Source organism: Arachis hypogaea, chromosome 20, assembly GCF_003086295.3.
Source record: "Arachis hypogaea cultivar Tifrunner chromosome 20, arahy.Tifrunner.gnm2.J5K5, whole genome shotgun sequence".
NCBI lineage: Eukaryota > Viridiplantae > Streptophyta > Magnoliopsida > Fabales > Fabaceae > Arachis > Arachis hypogaea.
Window position 1 is genome coordinate 45854678 of NC_092055.1, and position 5039 is coordinate 45859716.

Consider the following 5039-nt stretch of genomic DNA (forward strand, 5'->3'; position numbering starts at 1 on the left):
GAGCCTTAAAGATCATGGTGCCTATGGTACAGGGTATTATGAACTTTCTGGGATCCTGTCTCTTCTGAGGCAATGTCAGTTGATCCAGATCACTTAGTTCATTGATGAACAAGGGAGGTTCAACTTCCCAAGCATCAATGCCAAACAATTTGGCATTCAGCTTCATGATTACACCAAGAAACTTGGCAGTTTGCTCTTCAGTAACATCCTCATTCTCTTCAGAAGAGGAATACTCATCAGAGCTCATGAAGGGCATAAAGAGGTTCAATGGGATCTCTATGGTCTCTAGATGAACCTCAGAGTCCTTTGATTTCCCAGAGGGAAGCTTCTTATTGATCACTGGACGTCCCAGGAGGTCTTCCTCCTTGGGATTCACGTCCTCTCCTCTCCTCACAGGTTCGGCCATGGCGCTTATGTCAATGGCCTTGCACTCTCCTTTTGGGTTCTCTTCTGTATTGCTTGGGAGAGTACTAGGAGGGATTTCAGTGATCCTTTTACTCAGCTGGCCCACTTGTGCTTCTAGATTTCTAATGGAAGACCTTGTTTCAGTCATGAAACTTACAGTGGCCTTAGATAGATCAGAGACTAGATTTGCTAAATTAGAAGCATTTTGTTCAGAGTTCTCTGTCTGTTGCTGAGTTGATGATGGAAAAGGCTTGCTATTGCTAAACCTGTTTCTTCCACCATTATTAAAGCCTTGTTGGGGCTTTTGATCCTTCCATGAGAAATTTGGATGATTTCTCCATGTTGAGTTATAGGTGTTTCCATAAGGTTCACCTAAGTAATTTACCTCTGCTATTGCAGGGTTCTCAGGATCATAGGCTTCTTCTTCAGAAGATGCCTCTTGAGTACTGTTGGATGCAGCTTGCATTCCATGCAGACTCTGAGAGATCATATTGACTTGCTGAGTTAATATTTTATTCTGAGCCAATATGGCATTCAGAGTATCAACCTCAAGAACTCCCTTCTTCATAGGCGTCCCATTACTCACAGGATTCCTTTCAGAGGTGTACATGAACTGGTTATTAGCAACCATGTCAATGAGTTCTTGAGCTTCTGCAGGCGTTTTCTTTAGGTGAATGGATCCACCTGCAGAAGTGTCCAGTGACATCTTTGATAGCTCAGATAAACCATCATAGAATATATCCAGGATGGTCCATTCTGAAAGCATGTCAGAAGGACACTTTTTGGTCAACTGTTTGTATCTTTCCCAAGCTTCATAGAGGGATTCACCTTCTTTCTGTTTGAAGGTTTGAACATCAGCTCTAAGCTTGCTCAGCTTTTGAGGAGGAAAGTACTTGGCTAAGAAAGCCGTGACCAGCTTATCCCAAGAGTTCAGGCTGTCTTTGGGTTGAGAATCCAACCATAATCTAGCTCTGTCTCTTACAGTAAAAGGGAAAAGCATGAGCCTGTAGACTTCAGGATCTATTCCATTAGTCTTAACAGTATCACATATCTGCAAGAACTCAGTTAAGAACTGAAAAGGATCTTCAGATGGAAGTCCATGAAACTTGCAGTTCTGCTGCATCAGAGAAACTAATTGAGGTTTCAGCTCAAAGTTGTTTGCTCCAATGGCAGGAATGGAGATGCTTCTTCCATGTAACTTGGAATTAGGTGCAGTAAAGTCACCAAGCATCCTCCTTGCATTATTATTATTTTCGGCTGCCATCTCCTCTGCCTGTTCGAAAATTTCTGAAAGGTTATCTCTGGATTGTTGTATTTTAGCTTCTCTTAATTTTCTCTTCAGAGTCCTTTCAGGTTCTGGATCTGCTTCCACAAGAATGCTCTTATCCTTGCTCCTGCTCATATAACAAAGAAGAAGGCACAGAAAAATAATAATAATAATAATAGAGATCCTTTATACCACAGTATAGGGATCCCTGTGTGAGTGGAAGAAGAGGGGGAGACAAAGAATGTAATATAATGGAAGAAACACAACTGTGAGGAGGCTAGAGATGTGAGATGAGATGTTAGGATATGAATGAATAAATAAAGTAAGATGGGGGAGGGAAATTTTTTCGAAAATTATTTTGAAAAAGAGTTAGTGATTTTTGAAAATGGTTTTTGAAAATTGTTAGTATATTTTTTTTTCGAAAATTTTTGAAATCAAAAATAAAAATAAAAATAATTAGTTAATTAAAAAATTTTTGAAAAAGGGGGAGATATTTTCGAAAATTAGAAAGGGAGAATTAGTTAGGTGATTTTGAAAAAGTTAAGAAACAAACAAAAAGTTAGTTAGTTAGTTGAAACAAACTTTGAAAAGATAGGAAGTTAGGAAGTTAGAAAAGATATTTTGAAAAGATATTTTTGAAAAAGATAAGATAAGAAGATATTTTGAAAAGATATGATAGAAATTAGTTTTGAAAAAGATTTGATTTTTAAAATCTCAATTAATGACTTGATTCATAAGAAATCACAAGATATGATTCTAGAACTTAAAGTTTGAATCTTTCTTAACAAGCAAGTAACAAACTTCAAATTTTTGAATCAAAACATTAATTGATTAAGTTATTTTCGAAAATTTGGTATAAAAATAAGAAAAAGATTTTTGAAAAATATTTTTGAAATTTTCGAAAATAACTAAGAATTTTGAAAAAGATTTGATTTTTTGAAAAAGATTTTGAAAAAGATAAGATTTTCAAATTGAAAATTTGATTTGACTCATTGGCAACAACTTGATTTTTTAAAATTTTTTGAAAAAGTCAATCCAAATTTTCGAATTTGATGAGAGAAAAAGGGAAAGATATTTTTTTTTGATTTTTGAAATTTTTATGAAAAACATGAAAAATATGCAATGCATGAAATTTTTAGATCAAAACAATGAATGCATGCAAGGATGCTATGAATGTCAAGATGAACACCAAGAACACTATGAATGTCATGATGAATATCAAGAACATATTTTTGAAAAATTTTTAATGCAAAGAAAACATGCAAGACACCAAACTTAGAAATATTTCATGTTTAGACTCTAAGAAACGAAAAATGCATATGAAAAACAATAAAAGACACAAAACAAAAAATTCATCAAGATCAAACAAGAAGACTTACCAAGAACAACTTGAAGATCATGAAGAACACTATGAATGCATGAATTTTCGAAAAAATGCAAGATGCATATGCAATTGACACCAAACTTATAACATGACTCAAGACTCAAACAAGAACACAAAAAATATTTTTGATTTTTATGATTTTCTAATTTTTTTGGATTTTTTTTCGAAAATAATATAAAAAAGAAAAAATAAGGATTCCAAAATTTTTAATATGAATTCCAGGAATCTTGCCATGTTAGTCTAAAGCTTCAGTCCAGGAATTAGACATGGCTCACTAGCCAGCCAAGCTTTCAATGAAAGCTCCAGTCCAAAACACTAGACATGGCCAATGGCCAGCCAAGCTTCAGCAGATATGGATACTTTTCATGTATAGAATAACTAAGTGTGTGAGAATCTCTTCATTTGTGATGGTAAGTTGAAACCCCAATCCAAAAATTAGACATGGCTTACAGCCAGCCAGGATTCAACAAATCATCATGAAACACTAGAATTCATTCTTAAAAATTCTGAAGAAAAATATATTTTTGAAAACATTTTTTTTCGAAAACAGATGAGAGATTTTTGAAAATATTTTTGAAAATAAAATAAAAAAGAAAATTACCTAATCTGAGCAACAAGATGAGCCGTCAGTTGTCCAAACTCAAACAATCCCCGGCAACGGCGCCAAAAACTTGGTGCACGAAATTGTGATCTCCAGGCTCGAACAATCCCTGGTAATGGCTCCAAAGCTTGGTGCTTTGATCTTAATTCATAATTGTCACAACTTCGATACAACTAACCAGCAAGTGCACTGGATCGTCCAAGTAATACCTTACGTGAGTAAGGGTCGAATCCCACGGAGATTGTTGGTATGAAGCAAGCTATGGTCACCTTGCAAATCTCAGTCAGGCGGATTTAAACATGATACTTTATTAGATTAAAATAAACAATAAAAGGGATAGAGATACTTATGTAGATTCATTGGCAGGGATTTCAGATAAGCGAATGGAGATGCTTTTCGTTCCTCTGAACCTCTGCTTTCCTGCTATCTTCATCCAATCAGTCTTACTCCTTTCCATGGCTGGCTTTATGTGATACATCACCACTGTCAATGGCTACTTTCGGTCATCTCTCGGGAAAATGATCCAATGCCCTGTCACGGCACGGCTAATCGTCTGGAGGCATCACCTTTGTCAATGGCTTCATCTTATCCTCTCAATGAATAATATGCTCACGCACCCTGTCACGGCACGGCTATTCATCTGTCGGTTCTCGATCATGCTGGAATAGGATTTACTATCCTTTTGCGTCTGTCACTAACGCCCTGCAATCGCGAGTTCGGAGCTCGTCACAGTCATTCAATCATTGAATCCTACTCGGAATACCACAGACAAGGTTTAGACTTTCCGGATTCTCTTGAATGCCGCCATCATTCTAGCTTACGCCACGAAGATTCTGGTTAGGAGATCTAAGGGATATTCATTCTAGCTTATTTCATGTAGAACATAAATGTTTGTCAGGCACGCGTTCATAAGGGGGAAGGATGATGAGCGTCACACATAATCATCACCTTCATCACGTTCTTGGGTGCGAATGGATATCTTAGAAGCGAAATAAGAAGAATTGAATAGAAAACAGAAGTACTTTGCATTAATCTTTGAGGAACAGCAGAGCTCTACACCTTAATCTATGGAGTGTAGAAACTCTACCGTATGAAAATACATAAGTGAAGGTCCAGGCATGGCCGAGATGGCCAGCCCCCTAAACAAGATCAATAGTCTCCTAAGATGAACAATGGATTAAAACTGAGACCAAAGATGGTCAAAAAGACTAGTAAAAGGTCCTATTTATAATAAACTAGTCACTAGGGTTTACATGAGTAAGTAATTGATGCATAAATCCACTTCCGGGGCCCACTTGGTGTGTGTTTGGGCTGAGCTTAAGTGTTGCACGTGCAGAGGCCATTTGTGGAGTTGAACGCCAGTATTTGTGCCAGTTTGGGCG

At 36.8% G+C, this 5039-nt stretch overlaps 1 non-coding gene across 1 annotated transcript; it reads left to right on the top strand.

Moving 5' to 3' along the window:
- The first annotated feature begins 1165 nt into the window (after positions 1-1165).
- LOC112787073 (small nucleolar RNA R71) lies at positions 1166-1273 on the top strand. Its single transcript, XR_003194509.1, has one exon. It is a non-coding gene; the product is annotated as a small nucleolar RNA R71 (small nucleolar RNA).
- Positions 1274-5039: the final 3766 nt, after the last annotated feature.